Raw genomic sequence first — 24,617 nt, 5'->3', positions numbered from 1 at the left:
ATAACAATATTAAGAATTATATGCTGCTTTAAAATGTCTATGATACTCAATCCAACAGTTGCGAAACGTCCATTTGCTGTTCAAACCCAAACCTAACATAATAAAAACTTTAGAACTTATATTAGTTCAATTCAAAAATACAAACTAAGCCAACTCATCTCTCATACGAAAATATGCGGAAGAAGTACTGCTCCATAGTTTGTCTGCATTTCAATATTACAATATGTTTTAAAAATATGATAACTATCCTTACCGATAGTATTATGAGCTTCTAATATAAGAGTCAATAGGAGAGCGCGAAAACAATTATTACATCTCAGAAGTCAAAAATTCACGTCAAAAGCAATTTAAGCTCGGTAACAAGCGTGCCCATTGCGACGGCGACGGTACGCTTTTATTGCTTTTGACGTAGATTTTCGACTTCTGAGAAGGGATAATTGTTTTTTGCGCTTTCTTATTGGTCAAAATTTGATTTAGATATGCTTCATTTGATTTTTGATTTGTTATAAAAAGTCTTACTATGAAAGCATGAATTTATTGCTTTTGACGTGGATTATAAAATATGACTATAAAACTTGATGAAATGGAAATAATAAAAAATTGCTCACACATCCTTTGAAATAAGTTCCTGTTAACACGTATCTGTTAATATTTATTCAACAAATTATTTTACGAGGATAATTTTTTTATCATCATGGAGCCTAGAATCATTATTTTCCCATGGTCCGGGTTCGCTTTTCACTTTTTCTTCATAGAAATGCTGTTTCTTCAAATGTTAGTATGATTATATTCACCGGAATTGTTTTTTATAATAGTAGAGTAGATTGGATAAACTAATGTCTGTGTTAAAGACAACTTTGAAAGTTCATACAGAAACACAATGGCCCTCAAGAGAAAATGCCACCAAGGAATTTTATCAGCAAATAACATTAGTATATAATGTGTTAATGGATTTAGAAAATAAACAATTCTTACACCGTGTCGAAATTAAAAGCGTATTAATATAAATAAATTTAAAATGTTTGTGTACACTACCTGCATGGAATTATTGCAATAAGTTAAAGTAAACAAAGCTTTGCAGCAAAAACGATTATAACAATATTTTTGAGAAATTGGCTTTAAAAATGGAATTACCAGCAAGATTTGACAACAAACAATGTAACATTTTCAAATTAAATGATCGATCTCAACTGAAAATTGCAAAAAAATGCTGAATAAAATAACACATGTACGAAGTATTAAATTTACTGTCATTAGTTAGTGCGGCACTTATCAGAATAATTTATTTGATACCCGAACGCTAACAAATATTGATACACGAAGTCTCTCTGCTACCGCATCGACCTTTTTGTTTGTGCATATATGTATATTTTATGACAACACTGAAATATTCTCGGAAAAGCTTGGAGCCGAAAAATCAACTCAACTTGTGTCAACTAATTGACATTCACCGTCATCATATTCAGACATTTAATTTGTAACGAATGCCCCCGCTATTTGCACTAGCGCTGTATGATATGTATATACATTTTTTATGCTTTTATACATTTTTGACAGATAGAAATATAAAAACTAAAATAATAGTGCTTCTTAAGAATATAAATATTTTTCGGGTGAAAAATAATCCAGTCCTCAAGTTCCCACAAACTATACAGAACCAATATAGTATTTTAGATTATTTTACACTAATAGCTAAATTAACAAAATTATTTAAAAAGCAAATATGAGGATTTTAAATATGACTTCAAGATCGGTATGGAAAAGCTAGAAAGATTCAAGAATTATGGCCTTCTAAATGTATGCAAGATTATTGGTCTTCTCACTATAATTGTAATTTACATTTCTTAGAATATGTATAGAAGAGAATGATGTTTTAAAATATTTTAAATGTTGCATCTTAATATAAATAAATAAATTAATGATCTGAGGAACAGAATTTAAAAAGTCAACACATATTTAAAATACTTGGATCAAAACTTGAATCGGTTGTAAAGTCAGATTTATTATCAAAATAATAGAAAAGAGTCGCTAAAGATTTATCTTTTTAAATTCAATCTTTTTACACAGTATGATGTTTTATTAAATAGTAAAAAACTTATATTTTTCATATGAGATAAAATAAAAATAAAATATTAATTATTTTAAATAATGGGAAAAATTACTAAACTAAAAAATGTAATACTTTTTAACTGAAAACCATATATTTTATGTAAATAAAAAAGTCATATACTTTTCATTACTTATAAATAATATATTATAATATGTAGTAGTAAAGTCCGAGTGGAATATAACTTTATTAGATTTAGGGAAAATTCGCCTTTAAATAGCCAGAACCGATAGTAATAAAGCTAAATAAAATTGAATTTGTGTTCGTTTTCATATATTTTTTTCTAATACAAATTTTATATATACGATCTAAGTTTATGTGTAAATTAACATTTCGATTCTCTTCCGTGTTTTCTTTCGTATTTTTTATAAGAATTATCACAAAATTTTATACCAAAAAACACACTATTGTTTTCGTCGAAAACAGATCGTCAAGCATGACGGTAATTTTTTATTCGAGCGAAACTCTCGTATTTTTGCCTTGTAAAAGTGGAAGGATTCTATATGTTGGAATTGAGAAAATAAGGAGGAGATTCAGCATTCTTTGGGCCAGTGAATTAATTCTATATCGCGCCTAGAGACAGTTGTGTTTGAACGACGTGAAAAGTTTTATGGCACAATTCAATTGTAGGTCTTCTTGAAAAAACCTAATTCGATAAATTTTTTCGGTAAAAAGACCCGTCAAGGAGAATATTTCGCAGAGGAAAAATTTCCGATTAACGAACGCGCTGGCAGGGCTTCTTTGTGAATCAATTTAATATAGATTATTATATAGAAGATTTAGGAATTAAAAAATAGATAGAAATTAAGTTAAATTTAAAAAATACCGTTCAATTTTATATGAAATTTAACATTTTTTTTGCTTTGAAAAATACTCAAAGATTATTATGGTATGCTATGTGTATGGTATATATTTAATTTACCTTACGGTCATATTATTAATGCTAGCTTCGGTACCTCACGACAGTGAGGCACCGACAGCTAGTATTATTAATAGGATTATTTTAATGTTAAAAAACTTATTTTATCTAATCATTGACAATTCTTTTTTATAAAATTCGACAATTTATTAACTATGCCACTTTTAAATGCAGAATTTGCTATTTTAAATCATGTATTATAAAAAATAAAACTATTAATATAAATACATATGGATAATATTAATGTAACTTTATCAAAATATATGTATAAATAATTAAATTCCTATATACTCGCTTGTCTGTTAAAATATATTGTATGCATTTAAGATTTAACAATTCTTGATATGTAAATTTATTTTTATAGTCAGGCGTAATATTTAATTTTATTATAATGGAGTTATTTTGCAAAGGAAGTATATGGTCTATATCTTTATCTGAAAGATTATATGATCTATCTTAAATCGAAAAAAGTCGAAAAAAATATGTAATAATTGAATATATATATAGATATATGTTATAATAGCATTAAATTAATTATATATTACCAGCACGATAAACATGTCAGTAACTAATACGTGAAATACCCAAGTATATTATATGCACTTTTTTATTTTATATTTGAGATCAGAATTAGTAATTATTATACAATTATAATTCTGATAGATCATCATAGATAAGGTTTTTGTAGATTTTCATAGTTTTGGTTATTTTAGGACGTGCACAATGTTTTACTACTTACTTGGTAGTTAGTATCCGATTGTGACCCATTAAAAAATATACTATAAGCAAAACTGAATTAAAACATATAACCGAGTAAGAATTCATCTTAGAAACAAGACACTGACAAAGAAATATGCTTTCCGTTAGATACATAAAAAAATACAGATCAATACATTATTCCAAATGTTCGTGCCAATTTTTACGCTTGAAAAATATACCTTCAATCGTAACTAATAGTTTTTCCTCCCATTTTTGTTTACTTTTATGGTAATATATCAAACGGGAAATTCGGCGACAAAAATAGTCACGGTCTATGGAACAATTGATTTTGGGTGAAAGAATAAAAAAATAAAAGCGTCAAGCTTTCCATTATCATTTCTGTGACCAAAGCCGGTTAACTTGAACTAACCAGTTATTTTCCTGCGTTGACAGATGATCGATTTTACGATGTTCTGAAACAATATGCTTTGCGCAGGCTAATGAACTGCGGACTCAATTAATATTGTAATTTTTTTATAAGTTCTAACAACCTAGTCACAATGAGGTGTGGTCAGATGACCTAATCACACGTGTATCGTGTAAATCAAATTATAAAAAAATAAGAATGTATAAAAATTGTAAACTACAATCAAATGATTTAACAAATAAAAATACCATGGTAATTTATTCCGATTCTTATACAAGGTAAAAATTAAAGGTCCTAAAATGCTTATTGTAATATTTTTTTTTCGTAATGAGTTTTTATAAATAATTAAATTTTTATTTTTAAAAAAACACTATTGTTTTGCGGTAAATAAAATTACATATTTTAAAAATATAAGTGTTTATATTGTGTTTAAAATTATACTAAAAAATAATCGACTATACATACAAATAGTATTGATCGGAAAATAATTTTTAATAAAAATCAGATTGAATAACCATTTTATAAATTTCATAAAAATAATATGTATTTATTATAAAAAAATATGCATATATTTTCTAAATTAAAAAAATAATTTGCATAAATTGGTGTGAAAAATAATTTATTATGGCGGTTGACATGTACCACACAGACCGAAAAAATAAGGGAATTTCAATGGCTCTTACTTCAAGAAAAAAACTATAAAGTTGTGGTAATTTTATTATGGTATATCTGTTTAAATTATGTATTTGATACAATAGCTCAGCAAATCGCCTATTACTTAAATAAAATGCATTGAATTGTATTAATAGTTTTCCAAAAATCTTAAAATTAAGTTAATGTATGTAGTATGTTTTGTTGCATCAGTACAAACGTAGCAATAAAATAAACAACGCTGCATACGTTTTACGATTCTCAAACAAATATATATATATATATATATGTAAATTTTAAATACATCTCAACTAGTACTTTTATTATTATTATTATTATAATACTTTTGGGATTATTTTTTATTACAGGCGTTTAATATCAGAATTATTTTTATGTGTATCACAGAAATGAAGCTCGAAAACGTTGAACATATTCCAGACCTCTCTTGTGTAATATATGCGAACTCGAGGTTTCCGCTGGGATTGAAAATCAAATTGGCAGTAAATTTCTTTTTAAAGGACACTTGAGAAAGTCAGAGAGAGTGAAAAAGATTCAAGCAAACACCTGTCGTTCTGAACTTTGAACTTAAAAGGGTCTACTTTGGTTTTATATTTTTTTATCTACTGTTCGAGTACTTAAGTGAGCATAAAATACGAATGGCATAGTCAATGTTTTAATTATTAAATTTAATATAATATATTTTTAATTATAAAAATTTAAATACGTATACAATTTGAGTGTCTGTGATTTAACTTGATAAAAATGGCTTATCATGAACTGGAAAATTCATTGTAATTAAACTGGATTGGATAAATTATTAGTTCTTATAATTTTTAAATCATTGATTGGCACAAAATAAAGTACTAAGAATTACAATGAAAAGAGCTATTTAAAATTAAATGGGATTAAATATTTAAATATAAATAAAAAAGATTTCAGATCTGTTGAAAATGCGATGCTTGATTATGTATTTAATTAAAGAAATGATAAAAATATGTAGTATATTTAATATCCGCTTCAAAGAGCAGCGAAAATAATGTCAAGAGCATCGTTTACATATTTATTAGTCATTTCATAATATTCATGCTTTATTTACCCGTTCTTGGCCTTAACAATCATAGGTACAACTTTGTCTTAACAATTAACTTATTGGTTAATATTAATACATACTAAATCAGTTTAGTATAACGAATCTATTTATTAAAAAGCTATATATTGTCGACAAATGTTTGTAAAACTAAACGCGATTAAGAAACACGGAAGAATTAGCATCATTAGAAAATAATAATAAAAGGAAATAAACATCCTAAAATAACCATCTATGTATATATAGTATACATGTATCTGCCGATTCTAGAATAATTTCCACAAATAATTGACAAAGAAAACTAACGATAATTTAATTTTAAATAGCACTGAAACATACAAAAATTAGCTCTTAGATGAGTTTAGAAATGCAAAGAACATATACTTTCTTTTAAGATATAAAATAATCTGCGTACTCCAGTGATGTTCACTGAGTGTACATATAAAAATTTGTAAAACAGTAATATTATTGTAAAATGCTGAATTTAATAAAAGTTACAGTAACACTTAGTGTAATACAAGCGCTGTAAACAATTAAATCGTGATTAATTTGAGTAAAAAAAATTAATTTAATTTAAAAAATCGACTGGCAACACTTACCCCTTTTTATTGTACTCGTGCCTGATTTTTCGACAGAATTATTTTCGTCCCATCCGATAATTACTTACATATTGTAATTATTTTATTTATTATTTAAGTGTATAATGAAGGAACCTGAAATTATAACAAATTTTTTTAGAGAAATTTTCATATCAAGATAAAATGTACACTCGGTGTACATCACAGGAAGGGAACACTGAGCAATTAAATACATTAATTTGATTAAATTTATTTATACAAATATTTTTCAACACCAAACACCAAAACATTATTGGAATTTGTAATTTGTATTAATAATGCACGCCCCCGATATGTGCGCCTACGCTACATTGGTTTTGCCTCCAAGTGAGGGAAATGAACAAACTACTTATCTTTTTTTTTTAAACTAATTTTATTAGTCGTTTTCATACCTTTATTTCCAAGAAATGCTTGTCAGTGGTTTTTGGTAAAAAAATTGCAAAAAAATTGTATTTGTGATTTAATAACTGGTTGACCATTGCTGTTGCGGATAAAACGCCATTATTAAAACAAAATGTAAAATATAGACAATACTAAAAAAATTGATCATGGCCGATGAGAAATGTTTTCTAAGAAAGTTGAAACGTCAAGCTATATTAAAAAATTATAAACAGAAGGCTAATAAAAATGTATATATACTATGCTTATCCATGATAATAGAAAAATCTGAAGAATTCTAATCTGTGATGATTAATTAGAAATATAATTATATAATAGTCACTATCACCGATCTCCCAGACACGATAGAAATTGAAAAGCATTAGGATTCATATGGGATTCGAACCTAAGTCTTTCAGGTTGTAGGCATTGACTCTACTACTGATTCCTCGCACTGGTTATATAACTATAAATTCTCAAATCATGTAAAAAGGGCTTAATAACTTTTTAGTCATTAAAGTAATATAATCAAAACGACACAAATTAAACAATTATTGTTTTATACTTAATTTTAGAAAACAATTTGCTTAATTTAAAGTTTTAATTTTCACACAGTAGACCATTATTAATATTTTTTACATTTACATATTAGTCTTTTCCATGAAAATACGTTGCTGAGTAATAATTCGCGTCACGCATACCTTAGTCAGAGATTTAATGCGTTTCAGGGCAAAAGTACAAGGTAACCACAAAATAACGATAAATCACAACAAAAAAAACCCGACCGTGACAAGATTTGACCCACAAAAAGGGCGACCGTCGTTTTTTCACTTACGAATTGACTTAAATTGAATATTTTAAACTTCACCTTCCACAAACACTTTATTCGGTCTAATTTATTATTTTTTTACAAACTTTGAACTTTAAACGCAATAATGAACGTTTGAGAAAAATCTTAGTAACATTAAAAAAAACATTATTGCGACTTAGCATTCAGATGATTTGTTTGGTATAAAACTATTATATATTTTACAATATACTAAATGAACCACGCAATATTCATATGAAAATGGCTAGATAAAATTTAATTACTTTCAGGAAAAAATTCGATTAAAAGCCTTTTATAGTTTCCCTTAAACTTTTAATGGATAAAAGATATCAGTCTATTCTTTATAATTAGACCTTTCAAGAGCTTATCTATAACGTTGACGGTGATTTATTACAATTTAAAATTAAATTAAAAGTTCTAACATATGATTTTAATAAGAAAAAATAATAATGTGTTTCAATCACATTATTGTAGAAAATAATAAATACAATACGTCATTCAAATGCAATTTTGTAACTCGATACTAAGATTATACATAGCATACTGCTATAGCTAAACCGCAATATTAGTATTACTGTTTTAGTTTCATAATAAAATTGCGTTTCGTAATAATAACAAAGAAGGAATTTGGTCACATATTTTCGGAATTTCGTAATAAGCGAAATATTCTTATTAAGTATATCATTTTCGGACGAAAAACTTATTGTATATTTTATTTTAGTATTTTAAAAGATGCGACTTTTCTCTTCTTATGATTCATTACAAGTGTCACTCTCAAGGTTTTTGTGAATTTATAAATGAAATCGCAAATTAGCCCGCGACTAAAATGAATCGTCGTATTTTCCTGTGGGAAAACTGGGACGGTTAAATTAAATGTTATTTTAACTAGCTTTGTACTGTTATTTTAATGTGTATAAAATAAATGCCAAATAATAGCAATTATAATAATATTAAATAACAACATATTTTTATGCTACGAAGATACGAGGAAATCGACTAAAAAAACATACATTATAAATTAGTTTTCTATCAATCTTTGACATTTTGCATAATAATTAAAGTATTTATTTATATTTTAATTGCTTAAGATAATTATATTTTCATTAATTGTGATTAAAATATACCAGAAAAGATTTCTGAAATAAATCTATATGAGAAGCTTTGGGTTATAATTAATTAAGATTGCAAAAAACTGAATAATACTATAAACAATCCTTCTATTATCGAGAATTTTCAGCTTTGTAATAAAAAAATCATTAAGAAACGAGTTTAATATTTTTAATTATAACTTTAAGTAACCGATGGGGTCATAATATTATTTTTTAATAAATAAATAAATTTATTGGGTTCCTTAATCAGAGACGCATACTTAACGTTTTTTTATATTACTGTGTACATACACGTGTTTTAATTATATTTTATTACTTTTTCTTTCACAGTTAGCATTGACAGTAAAACTCTTTCATCCCAACTCTTTTCATCATTTTTTGATCAAAGTAAAAATATAATTACTGGAGTTCATAAAATTCAAATTAAAACTCAATTATTATCATTTGCCTCAACTTATATTTGTGAGATGATTCCAGCATAAATTTAATTAAAACGAAGCTGTGTGAAAAATTTAAGTGAACAAATATATAAACACACACTTAGCACTCATAATAATTGACTGACAACGATTTTACTTAATATGTAACGTCAATTTTATTTTCTTATCTTGCGAATTTTTGCAATTGCTCTTTGGTTAAATCAATGACATTTTTAGTATAAATTTGCTTATGACTCTATGATTTATTCTATACCGATGGGTTTAAATATTCTATTTCGTTACTGACATCATCGTTTTAATTTGTGTTGTATGTATATACATATATTTATATTTATAACAATATATTTCAGAATGTTTTTTTTTATTCTTTATTTTCTATTGATATTTCTGGGAAGGACTTTGTATTTAAATTTGCTTATTCTAGTGATGTTAAAATAATATATATTGGTCTAAATCAAATACAAAGAGCAGATAAGAAAACATCACCGAAAAAAGGCCACTTCTCAAATAATTTAAGGGAATATTATGATACCATAAATTATTTTTTTGCAATTAAAAGCCATTATAAGATTTATAATTCATAATAATATTACCTATGTAGTGTTTTTTTATTGCACTATAATTATTCACACATATAAGACTGAATATAATGAAAGAATATAATGAAAATAACCAATGAATAACTTGAATAAATATAAGTTTTTGCCAAATATGTGGTAGCGTAATAATTTTAGTCATTGAATTAAAATAATATTAATTAAATATAATAAAAGAAATTTTATAATAAAATTCGCTAAAGCTTAAAAATTTGATTGTATTACTAATACTTGAAATATAAAGTTTTTGGGATATTTAATTTTGTAGTAATTATACGGTTAATAAATTTGATGCAGTTGATCTGAGATAGGTTCTATAAAGTTTTAGTTTGATAAAATTACGTTTTACTAAGCAACCGTTTCATAAATTCATAAATTTGGGAAAACATTTAATGGTATTATTTTTTTAAAATTTATTACCTCTAATAAACTACCTTTAGTATTGGGTACCAAAGTACAAATTATTTTATTTTTTCATACAAATCATAACTTTTTGTATTGAAATTATCTGCATCCTTAAGAATTAGTATTTTGAACAGATTTAGTAATTTTGGTAAAAGTTATGTGACTAACTAATATATCACTGTAAGGTTTCAAACACATAGTCAAATTATGATCTTTTGCATTATAAGTTTTAAGAATACCATAAAATATGCAGCCTTGATTTTTTTATTAAAATAATTCGAGAGTAGATTTAGTGATTTTTAAAACAATTAGCAATAAGTTCTACTCTATTTTCAGGCGATATAATTACATTAAAAATCTTTTTTCAACGGAATTCATATATATTTGCAATCATATTTTGAACTGTGAAAAATGTTGGTATATTTTTACAAGACTTTTATAAGACATATTTTCCCAGAAAAAATAAATGATGTAAATCGCCTTAAGACTTGGATTTGTATTCCACTTGGATCCTAGTATTTTTAAATGTATATCGAGACTGAGAAATCGGATTTAGTGAGTATTGTATAAATATAATTTCGATCGATTATCACAGATTAGGTTTACCTAGATTTTCTTAATCTCGCGAATGAATATTGTGAGGATTAATTAAAATCGAGCTGGGTCATATATATTATATTAGGTATTGAAAATTATATAATAATGAGCTCATAGAGTATATACGTTCAAAAAATCACAAGAAAAATAATATTGAAGCAAATATACGACACGAACCTTTAATACACAAAACATCTTACTAATTTTATGTTGCCTTATCAAACAATATATTAGAGAGATAAAAAAAATGTAGTTTTATTACTTACTTGCTGCTGTATATTATAATACTATCGTGAGGTGTGTAAATAACTGACTCTTTTGTTTCGTTCTGATTTTTTCGTATATATATATATTTAATATTCAATTGTTAAAAATATTAATTCATTTGTTAGAAATTTAAACTATGTATGATGTGGGATAAAATAACATTTGTATTTTTTTATAACTAAAATAATATAATTTTACATTTACTTTTCATTGTTTTTATATTTTCACTACAAATATATTATATGTTTACATTTATATAAACAATCTTTGCTATTTTTATTAAATAAAATATAAGCGTTATTGAGCACATTATATTAGAAAACGAATAAATGTAATTTCCATTCGTTGTTGATAAAAATTACACATAAATAGGTATTTTCTTAAGTAATTAATATTAATCATATATTAAATTTAATAATATATTTTTCGTTGTTAATAATGAAATATGACACACTAGAAGTATTGAAACCTTTGAAACATTACTTTTAGTAAAAAATAACAGAAATGAGCAATTACCTTTTTAATTAATTTGACTGGAATATAAAAAAAAGTAATGTAATGTATGTGAAGCAATGTACGTAGTAAAATATAAATGTATTACGTTTTTCGCTTTTTTATATTTTTCATTATAAATTGTATGTACATTAATATTTCCATTAAATTAAATATTAACGATTATAGGTACATAGATTTTAATTTTCCATTCAAACATTTTCTATATTTTTTAATTAAATAATATTTAAGCAAAATATGAAAATCAAATATTTTAATTTATAATATACGTATATAATATAAATTATATCTCTGTGTCAGTTATTAACAAAAAAATACCTGGAACCGAACCGGGTCCCAGTTAAGTAATAGAAAAATATCCGAGAACCGGGTCATGAATTTGGCCGGGTATTTGTATGCCCTAGAGCCTAGACTAATGATATAAGTCAGTGACTAATACTTGAAAGACCAAGGTTCGGATCCCATATGGTTCATATTAATTTTTAGCTTCTTTCAATAGGAGGCGCAGTTTTGATTTTGCAGGTAACAATCAAGGCTCATGGATATAATATAGACGGCGCCGACACGATTTTATTGCTTTTGACGTGGATTTTTGCCTTCTGTGAAGGGATAATTATTTTTTTCGCTCTTTTATTGATCTAAATCAGTATAGATGTGCATAAACTGATTCTCACTTATTATAAATCGTTAAATTTATTTTATTAAATCTTCCGTTGTAACCTGTCAGGCGTAAGTCCAAGTCGTTACAACGTTAAATCTGTAGCAACTGAGTAAGGTAATCAGATATAATGAATATATACAAGTAAGTATTAACCTAGTAACCCAGTTAATTTTAAAAAAAAAGCAACTGACACGTTGCTACCAAACATCTTGTTTTATATTTATATGCTGATTTTTTGATCGACAGTCAAATCCTTCAATTCAAAACAATTAAATACTGGGGGCTCGGATATCAATTTAAATTTTTAATAATTATAATTTAATATATTTTGTGTTTACGTCAATATTATAAACAGTTCATACAGAGCAATACGATTTACAGAGTAACAAATTGAACGTAGAGCGTTTCAATTTTGAGGTGAGTCCATCCAACACTGAAAGCTTAAAATAATTATGTGTAAGATATACATTAACTATATTATATTTGCCACAGGACGACTCCTCTTAACTTTACATAAAAATGCAAACATTTAAAATAGATATTTGTGAATAATGTTTGAAGATTTCGCGCTTTGCTGATAAATTATATTGAGATTTTAATGAGTAAAATTAAAACTGTAGTAAAGATACCTAAATATTAAATTTAAAAAAACAGCGCAGGTACATGGACCTAATTTTTTTTTAAATAAAAAAATAGTATAGCTGCTAAATAAGCCCAATCTTAGTTTACTGATTAAAATAATAAATTTTAATTAGGCAGATTAACATTTTCTGTACATACATCTGCTGAGGTGTAAGATTCTGCGGAATACTAAATTATATAAGCTTCAATATTGTATTGTGCTATATTTTTAAAATTATAATTCACCTGTAAATTATATACATTATGGACAGTACCGCATTATTTATCTATATATAAAAATCATTAAATACACTATATAACTGAATTGTTACGTTACGAATATTTCACTAAAATTTCTTATTGATTTTTTATTATTGAAAAAAAAGAACTGTTCTCCTTCACTATTAGTAATTTTTTTTGCTTGTTGCTTGATAACGTTTGAAAACTTTCCAACCCCCACCCGATTTCTTATGAATTGGCAGGTAACTTAATGGCAACTTGAGGAATACTCATTCAGTGTTATTTCTCCGAGCCGAAAACATCTAATCGCAAAATGGTAAATATATATTGACTTTAGTATTTTAGGAGTGTATATTTATTTTGTATGTCTTTCATAGAATCCTGCTGAAAACTACAATCGCAGGTATAGATTCGTCGTAGACTTACTCTTGCAATATAATTTGCAAGAATTGATTGTAGATTTAAACAATAACTATTCCGTTGACATTGTTCAAGTAGTTCCAGTAAATCGACCAGTCCAAAACGATGGTAAATATTTTATTATAAACATGTCTTACGTTTGGTATGTAAATACAATAATATTTTTTTTTAGAGTTAAACGAAAACGAAGATACGGAAGAATCTGTCAATGATTCGGTTATTAATTTAACACCGCGCGAGCTTATAGTGAGAATTGATAAACATTAATTATGTAGGTAAATGATATTAAAATATTTTAAACGTGTATCTTAATGTTACAGGATAGGTCCAGATTATAATAAACTTGAAGCCGGATCGTCAAACCAAAATATGAAATTGCTATGAAATGATTTATATGTAATATGTATTATTGAAGTTATATGTAAGCGACATTAAATTTGTAATTAATATGCATTTCTTAAATAAATATATATCTATATAAAAATTACTTTTAATCTAAAACTATTTTTAAGCAAATAAAATATTTAATAATAATAAAAATAATGGTATTAGTATTAAATATATACCAATAATAAAATTGATAATGCAATCTATAATTGAATTTTTGAATGCCTAAGATTTATTCAATAACTAAAGGTATTCATGATGAACTTATAAAATTTATTTATTAAACTATTTAAATTTGCTAAACTATTAAATTACTTATATTATATTTCATATTGCCATATTACTTTATATAATATGTATTTTAAAACACCTGTGACACTCAAATTGTTTATCACCGTTATTTTATAAAAAAAACGTTATCAGCATTTCGTAGTATTAGCTCCGCCCACTATTTCATGGTCAAGGATCTTTAAGGATTAGCACTCATTCGACTTTCAACCCTCGGACGGAGAATATCAAAACTTAAGATGGTAAGTCAATACTTATTTGTACTAAAATTATATGGTTATTCTTAGTAATAAATATATATTTTACGGCTTTTAATTTATATATTTTTTTGCAGGAAACGGTTCAGAAAAAAAAGTTGATTAACTTCGCAAAAATTCTATTCGTTAATTCAGACTATACTCAAGATGATGATGCTTTGCTTTCAAATCTTAATGGTAACTATACTTTTGACAAAAATTATAATTTTAATTCAGTATACAATATATTTTTTTTATGTTTGATTAGAATCAGAAGATATCTTCAAAATTGAACCTCCTCAAATAGAGGTTTGTGCTCCTAATAAGGTAAAAATGCGACAATATTTAAGCCGAATTAATAATGTTTACAATAAATAATAACAAAATTTTATTTTCAGAATACAATAAAGATGAACTCATTGCTTAAACAGTTCTGTGCATGGAAAGTGGGTAAATCTATATTCCAAGATTGCAATTCTACTCCAGATAAGGATTCACAAGAAAGATCTGAAATACGAAAACCCCCAAGCAATTACAACAAGCTACTTGATTCGGTAAGAAAAAAATAACATTATAATAAAATAATAGCATAAGCAATCATTCAACATGGTTTTACATCCCATTTTAGATCTCTGGAAAGTATGACACACTAAGGAAACGAGCGCGCGTATCAAGATTTGCAAAAATATTATTCCAAGATGATGAGAGTTCTGAAATGAAAAAGCAACCCAACGAAGTTGATAATAATGTAAGAAGTGCCTTTATTTTTTACAATGGTTTATATTAAAAAAAATAAATTGTAATTATTATTATACAGAAAGCTCAAAAATTGCAACTTAATCGTAAAGCGCAAATCGCGAAAGTACTGTTCCAAGATTCTACTACTGATATCGACGAAATTGTGAAAGAGTGCATCGAGATACTTTCATATATTTATCCAGATGGTATATATTTTAATAATATTACTTATAATAAATATAACAATATATAAATTAATATAAATATAATTTTAAAATACAGATTTTGATAACTCTGTAGTAGAAAAACTGCCTGAAGATCAAATGCGACCATGCGATTATTTGGTAATGAATTTACAACTTTCATTTAAAAATTTTATCATGGATTCAAAATAATATACTTTTTTTTTTGTATTATAGGAGATAACTGTACTGTAAACTCATCTACAGGACCTATGAAGTATTAAATCCAGTGCTTATATTATACATTTTTTGTATAATAGTGTATTTTTTGTCATATTGACACAATACTTTTATTATTACCATGTAATAAACTTTTTATGTAAATAAAAATATTTTATTTATAATTTATTTGAAAAGCCCAAAAAATAGTTGCTGAGACCAAGTTATAAGTATGGCGTTTAAAGGCAAAAACAGGGTCAATGACCAAGAAGCGCGCGGTCAGAATCGGCGGCAACTTTTGTCGTCCGCTTTATAAATATTTGAACGATGCATTTGACTTTGATTTTGCTGTCTTTGAATCAGACGTAGTTAAATTATTTGCTAACGAAAATACCCTTTTTATTTAATATTTTTCAACATATAATATATGGATTTTATTTTAATATAGAAAATAAGCGCACTGTAAATTTGTCTATATGATTTATAAAAAAATCAGTCTAGTGCTTAAATATTTTTTGTTTAATTGTTTATTTTTTATCTTTATTGATATTATTTTGTTATAATTATCTAAATCTTTTTATATATGAATATAATAAAAGTATAATATAAAGATAAGCCTGTTAGTAAATTGCCGAAAATCAGTTATTTTTTTTTTAATATTAGCTAAATAAAGATAGATTGTCAATATGGCGCTTAAGGCCAAGAAACGGGGTCAACGACCAAGCAGCGCGCAGTCGGAATCGGCGCAATCTTATGTCGTCCACATAATAAATGTTTAAACGATGCTCCTAACTTTTATTTTATTGTGATCAGAATCTGATATGGTTAATACTATATTTATTTTATTAAAACCATATAAAATGTCCTTAAATCCGCTAATTGATCACGGCTAAAATAAGGGATTTCAACATTTTAAAATTGTAAGCGTACATAGACACACACCACTAGAACACATACAAAATACGCATAGGGTTGCCGCTTACATTATTTACCAATATAATTGAAAAAGCGTATAATAAATTATTATTAAAAAAAAAAAATTCCGCAACACGATTGTGTCAACCCTAATGGTGTGGTGTTAGAGCTCGCCCACGAGTTGCAAAAGACTGAATGAAATGTATCATTTTAAATCTACATACATCACTGTTCTAGCTCAAATTAATAAAATAATAATAATAATGTAAACGCCTAATATGAATACGAATTGTTTTTTGAAACAATTATAGCCAGCCATCTCCCTGTAGTTTCATTAACTGCGGGCACTGAGGGACCGACAAAGCAACGCATGTATACATGCGCGTGGCGGTGAACAAGTTAACGGTATTTCGTAGTGTTAGCTCCGCCCACTATTTCACAACCGAGAACCTACGCTCATTACGAACTATACTACCACTCATTCGACAGTCTACCCTCGGACGGAAAACATCAAAACTTAAGATGGTAAGTAAATACTTTTTTGTATAATATTACTACTGTACAAAAATACTTGCTATTTTAAATATTATATTATTATACAATTTATATATTTTACAAATTGTTTTTGCAGAACTCAACACCGAAAATTTGCTTAGAAAAAATCCCTAGAAAATTATTTCCAGATTCGGATTATACTCAAGATACTTTGGCTTTGAAACTAAATGGTAACCATATTTTTAACAACAAATTATAATTTTAATTCAGTACGCCATATAATTTTTTTTTATGTTTGATCTAGAATCGGAAGATATATTCAAAATTGAACTTCCTCAAAAAGAAGATTGCGCTCCAAATAAGGTAAAAATGATACAATATTTAAGCAAAATTAATATTGTATACAGTAAACAATAATACAATTTTATTTTCAGAATACAATAAAGATGAACTCATTGGTTAAACAGTTCCGTGTGTGGAAAGTGGGTAAATCGTTATTCCAAGATTGGAATTGTACTCCAGATATTGATGCACAGGAGAGTTCCGAAGTAGGAAAAACCCCAAACAAATACAAGATAACTGATTCGGTAAGAAAATTTAAAATTACAATAAAATAATAATTTAAAACGGTGTTATAATTTTTATTTTCATTTTCATTAGATCTCTAAAAAGGAAGACAGACTTGCGAAACAAGCGCGCATATCAAAATTTGCAAAGGTATTATTCCAGGAAGATGAGAGCTCTAAAATACAAAATCAAACTGAGGCAATTAATAAAAATGTAAGAAATGCATATATTCTTTAAATGTTATTTATAACAAATATATACAATTTTTTTTTAATTTTAACATATTATATTCTAGGAAGTTTTGATATCGCATCCAGATCGTAAATTAAAAATTGCGAAAATATTGTTCCAAGAATCTACCGATGATATTTACGATGAAAGTGTCAAGGAGTGCATCGAATTGCTTTCATCTTTTTGTCTAGAAGGTTTTTAAATTTAATATATTTTTTAATAATATTGTAAAATATGTAACAAATTATTAATCATTTTTATTATACAGATCTGGATATATCTGCAATAGAAAAACTGCCTAAAGAGCAAATGCGACCATGCGATTATTTAGTAAATACTTTTACATTTTTATGTATACTTATGTATTAAAATGGATTTTAATATAAATATTTTTTTATAGGATGCTACTGTAAGCAAAATTCGTCCATGGGATCAAGAATATATTCAATCCAGTGCTTCTACAATTTTTGTATAGTAGTTGTGTATTTTGTGTCATATTGACATTGTTCTATTTTTATTATTACTATGTAATAAACAATTTTGTATATAAATAAATCGTTTTATTTATTACTTTAAATTTCAAATATGATCTAGTCAATGAGATCAAGTCGTTGTAATTTTTATAGTGCAGTTTTATTTGAGAAATAAATGATTTAGTGCAATTCGTAGGTATACCGTTTTAACCTATTAGCTGCCGGTATAACCTATGTCTATTACGCCTAAATGAGTTTATATTTCTTATAGTATAATGACAACTATTCTGAACCTATACATAATTATATAACATAAGTAATCCCGTAATATAAAAAGTAACATAACAGTATGGCCATGCTACATAACTTAATTAAATAAGTCACACAAAAATAAAGCAGCTAATATCGTAAAAATATTTTTAATGTCTTACTATAGATTTTAAAATAAATAAAGATTTAAAAGTATGTTTTTTTTAATTATTGTTATTTACATAGGTTATAGTTGTTTTTGCAGACAAAATTTCCCTTGAAATAGCCCTTGTAAATATCTCAATTAAATTAATTATTTAACATAATCTGCCATCATGTTTTATGTAAGTGGTTATTTAAAAAAATTCGCAACTCTGTTAAAAATATTTGTAGAGAAAAATAAAGAGATTAATAATTTTCTGTAATAAAAATTCAATTAAAATATTATTTTTTATGATTTATGGATAACATTAATGATTTTTGTAATATTGGCAACACCCATAATATAAAAAATATTAAATTTATATTTAAAAAATAGTAATAGTCTTTGTACTGGAGAGAATAATAAAAAAATATATGATACTATTTTAATCCTTTAAATATTTCTTAAAACTATGGGAGTGTAAGTAAATTTGGCGTTTAAAAATAAGGCAGCTAACAGGTTAAGCACCTTAAAATATAAAAATCGTATCTACCCATAAATATATTTTATTAAAAACTAGAATAATAATAAAAAAATAAATACTAAATAAGAAATAGATTACTTAAAAATATTATTTTTTTTCTCTAATATCGGCGCCCTGGTAATATATTTATGTCACGGAAGAGGAAAGTCAAGGAGGAAAGGGTACATTAGACCATAAAAATAATAGGTAAAGGAACTCAAAAGAATAAAATCTCATCCAACCTTTAATTTATTTTATTAGACTAGTAATACAAATAAATATGTTTTAATCTATATAAAATATTTACCTCCCCTTTCTTTTATATTTAATATAAAAAGGGTAAATGATAAATATTATAACTCAATACTAAGGTTAGTGGATTTTTGCCAAGGAATTAGATGAAAAAAAGTTGTATGTTTTTTGTTGTATAAAACTGTACGTTCTAAAAAATACAATAGATCAATCATATTTTATATCATATTTCTGTATTATTTTAATTTAATTACTGTATTTAGTTCATTCTACATAAGTAGCAGTGATGTGACTTTTAAAACAGGGGATTAAGTTTGGAAAAATATATATAAAAAAAATCATTTAGTAAATATGATATGATGAGTTTCATATTTACATATATTTTTCTATATATTATATTTCTCTACTTCTAATCATATTAGAATACATTTTCTACTGTATATATATTTTTACCAGTGAAAATAGAATTTATCTGGCAGTAATATGTAGTATTATATACATTTACATACTGATCATTATTTATTTTCATGCGATATTACAATGAAAGTGTACTTTTCAGTGAAGTTTTCACTAATGTTCAAATACATTTTTACTAGTAGATATATATTTATATTAACGAAAATTTAATATAATTGATGGGTGCTAGTGAAATTATATGCTGCTCTAAAATGTCTATGAAACTCAATTTGACAGTTGCGAAACGTCCATTTGCTGTTCAAACCCAAACCTAATCTAATGAAAGTTCTAAAACTAAGTATAGTTTTGGTTATATCATATTTTTACTTGTAATTTATTTTGCTAATTTTTATTTTTGCATAGCATTAAAATAAAAATTACATATATAATCATATGTATATGTAAAAATATTTATTTTCAATCAAATAAAATTTCGCTTTTCCTCATATATATTTTACAAAAATGTTGATCAAATAAATTTCATTATTTCACCGAGATTTTTAACAATAATAGTTTTCGCCGCATGTGTCGAAAGAAGTTTCTCAAAAGTATTATCTAAGATAATTTTTCACTTTACAATGTCACACCAACAGCTTTAAAATATTAGAAAATATAAACTTATTAGACTTTGTGGACGAAAATGTGTCTCTAAAATTTAAAAATTGTATAAATAAAAACATATTTAAATACTTTATATATTTTAAGGAATAGTATTGCAAATATATTTTTATTGTGTATTCCTAAAATTTAATTCAAACGGAATAATGGGGCGGCGAAAAGTGGACATACAGACGCGCGCAGACAGGCACTGACTTGTCCGTAGTTTGTTTTGCAAAAAACACGTTGCAAAAAATATTATTTTCTGAGATTATGTACCTTTAAGATAAAAATTCAATATCACAAAAATTAAACGCAAACTTTAAAACAGTCTTTAGATTTTATATTTTTTTTATATATAAGCATGTAAAGGTGTTTGCTTCTATACATTTTTTTGCGATTAAATAAGAAGTTAATATTTTTCATTAATTAAAATGGAACCTTATTAAAATATTTTATTTAGAAAAAATACTGAAATATTTAAATTATAATAAGCTTATTTTGAAAATACTGTAAGATATAAGCGCTGACTACTGTCTAATTCTTATCGCCGATGTTGGCACGCCCACTATTTCACAACGACGCTCGTTAATGACAGCCACCCATTCGACATTCTACCCTCGGACGGAGAACATCAAACTTAAAATGGTTAGTCAATATTTTTTATACTTTTATTTGCATAATATTTAGTTAATTTTTATAATTTTTTAATTAATATCTAATTTACATTATTTTACAGGATTCAATTCAGAAAAAAATGCTGAAAAAACTCACCAAAAAATTGTTCCCGAGATCGGTCTATACTCAAGATGGTAACGCATTGACATTGAACCTCAACGGTAACTATACTTTTAACAGCAAATTATAATTTTTATACTGTGTACAATATGTAATTATTTTTTTACGTTTAATATAGAATCGGAGGATATCTTCAAAATCAAACTTCCGCAAATAGATGATTGTGTACCAAATAAGGTAAACAGAATACAATTTTTGAGTGAAATTAATATTGTATACAGTGAATAATATTAAACATTATTTTCAGAAACTTCTTAAGAAAAACTCTGTGATTAAGCAAATGCATGTTTGGAAAGTCGGTAAATCGTTATTTCAAGAATGGGATTTTACACCAGATAAAGATCTACAGAATATGTCCGAAATAAAGAAATCATCACATAAATACAAATTATGCGATTCGGTAAGAAAAAAATACATTACAATATATTATTTGTTTTAACGATTATATATAATAATGCTATAATTTTAATTTTAGTTATTTAAGAGAGAAAGTACTCTTACTAAACGAACGCGTTTATCGAAATATGCAAAAGTTTTATTTCAAGAAAATGAGAGCTCCGAAAAGCGTAAACAACTTGAGGTTGTTCATAAAAACGTAAGAAATGCATATATTTTTACAGTATTATTTATATTAAATTTATACAAAAAATTGAATTTTATATTTGCAACTAATTTTTTTTAGGAACTATTAAAATCTCGACCAGATCGTAAAGCGCAAATCTCGAAAATATTGTTCCAAGATTCTATTGATGATATTTACGAACAAGGTGTCGAAGAGTTTTCGTCTTCTTGTCTAGAGGGTAAATAAATAACATATATTTGTAAGAAAAATATTGTACAAATTAAATAAATATAAATATTTATAGATCTGGATATATCTGAAATATAAAAAATGACTGAGGATCAAAAGCAGGCAAACGACTATTTGGTAAAAAATTATATTAAAATTTAATGTATGTATGTTTATATTTTTTAAAGATGGATTTTAATATGCATATTTTTTATTGTTATAGGATGCTACTGTCAGTGAAATTCATCTACAGAAACAATAAAATATTAAATTACATGCTTCTACAATTTTTGTATTGTTTTATTACATATTGACATTGTACTGTTATTATAACTGCAAAATAAACAATTTTGTAATATAATTAAAAACTGTGTTTATTTCTTGAAAAAAGAACTAAGAAAATCGAATTTAAATTAATTGAATTAAATATTAAGTGCTATATCTACATATTTAATGATATATATATATTATTTATAATATTTACCAGTAATTTTCTTTTAAGACATTGGATATTTGCAAATGAAACTGCTATATAATGAGCATACAAAAATCTTAATAGATCTGGCATCAACTCCAAAAGAATTAATTCATTTTTTAAAAGGGTGTTCATAGCATACATTGAGAAAATTATTTAATTGTAGTAATGTTTATAAAAAAAATAAAAACGGATATGCCACATTTTCAAACATAAAATTTATGACTGTAAACTGAAAAATCCATTAAAATAAACTTATACACTAATTAAATTTATTTCTTTACTAACTTGATAAAATTCACATAGACATTTACAGTTACACGTTTTATTATACTAAAAAAATGTTAAACAGAAGTTACTTTAAATCGCTACAAATCCGATATCACATCTTGTATGACTAATGCTGCTGGGTTTTTCCTAAAAATTGACACCCTAACGCAGTGGCTCACAAACTTTTTAGATTCTCGGCGCCCGTGCTTAATTTAATGCGTCATATGTCAAATACAATTAACTAGTAGGATTGAAAATGGAAATAAAATTATGATATTAATAAATCACGCACCGCAAAGCTCTATATAAATTAATAATATGTAAGACTTTTGATAGTTGATTAAAAAATATTTTTTTACAGAAGGTATTACTTTATTTAATTTTTACGATTTTTTAATTTCATATATATTTAACCCCTTACTTCCTTAGCATAAACTTAAGAAAAATTTAACGGTATTTTTTAGTGTTAGCTCCGCCCACTATTTCATAACCAAGGACTTCCGCTCATCAGTCATTACGAACTACCACTCAATCGACAGTCAACCCTCGGACGGAGAACACTGCATCTTAAGATGGTGAGTAAATACTCTTATTGTATTTGTACAAATACTTGTTTTTTTAAATATTTTATTATTGAACTATTTATATTTAATTTATTTACTTTATTACAGAACACAACAGCGAAAATTATTTTAAGAAAACGTCCTAGAAAATTATTTCTGGATACAGATTATACTCAAGATGGTGATGCGTTGGCTTTGAATATCAATGGTAACTATTCGTTTAATAAATAATAGTTTTAATTTAGTATACAAAGTATAATTCATTTTTTATTTGATTTAGAAGCAGATGGGGTGTTTAAAATAGATGATTACGCACCAAATAAGGTAAAAAGACTACAATATTTAAGCTAAATTATTAATGTATACAGTAAATATTAATTTTTACAGAACTCAACACCGAGAATTGTTTTAAAAAAACGTCCCAGAAAATTATTTCCAGATTCAGATTATACTCAAGATAATAATGATTTGGCTGTGAATTTAAATGGTTACTATACTTTTATTAGCAAATTATAATTTAAATCAGTATACAGATAATAATTGATTTTTATATATTTGATCTAGAACTGGAGGATGTCTTTAAAATTGATCTCCCTCAAATAGAGAATTGCGCCCCAAATAAGGTAAAATGACTAAAATATTAATGTTATGAATTATTTATTAATGCATACGTTAAATAATAATAACGAATATTATTTTCAGAATGCAATCAAGATGAACTCGTTGATTAAACAGTTTCGTGCATGGAAAGTGGGTAAATCTTTATTTCAAGATTTGAATTCTACTCCAGATAAGAATCTACAGGAGATGTCCGAAATAAGAAAAACTCCCAACAACTACAAAATTTTTCGCGATTCAGTGAGAATATTATGCATTACATTAAAATAATATTTTAAACAAATATTTAACATTATATTTTTATTTTTAATTTCAGATATTTAAAAAGGAAATGAGAATTAAAAAACGAGCGCGTATATCAAGATTAGCAAAAATATTATTTCAGGATGGTTACAGATCGGAAATTCAGCAGCATGCGGTGGTTCATAATAACGTAAGAAATGAATATAGCTTTAAAAAATATTATTTGTATTTGATACAAAAATAAAAAAATGTTATTATAATGTTTTAGGAAGCTTTGAAATCGCATCCAAATCGTAAATTAAAAATTGCGAAAATATTGTTCCAAGA

The 24,617-nt window shown here is 25.8% G+C and overlaps 1 protein-coding gene across 4 annotated transcripts in view; it reads right to left on the bottom strand.

Moving 5' to 3' along the window:
• Positions 1-24,617, bottom strand: part of LOC148228019 (metabotropic glutamate receptor 1-like) — an 83,310-nt gene that overhangs the window by 40,208 nt on the left and 18,485 nt on the right. For 2 of the 4 annotated variants that reach the window (XR_015811756.1, XM_088200844.1), the window contains exon 2: positions 6,490-6,603. The exons of the other annotated variants lie outside the window; for them this stretch is intronic. The gene's annotated coding sequence lies outside the window, so the exon portion shown is untranslated. The remainder of the gene's footprint in view (positions 1-6,489; positions 6,604-24,617) is intronic. 4 annotated transcript variants of the gene reach the window in all.

Source organism: Plectrocnemia conspersa, unplaced genomic scaffold (genome assembly GCF_051122295.1).
Source record: "Plectrocnemia conspersa isolate PC_06_02 unplaced genomic scaffold, ASM5112229v1 ptg000012l, whole genome shotgun sequence".
Lineage (NCBI taxonomy): Eukaryota > Metazoa > Arthropoda > Insecta > Trichoptera > Polycentropodidae > Plectrocnemia > Plectrocnemia conspersa.
This window is presented reverse-complemented; position numbering and strand designations above follow the sequence as displayed.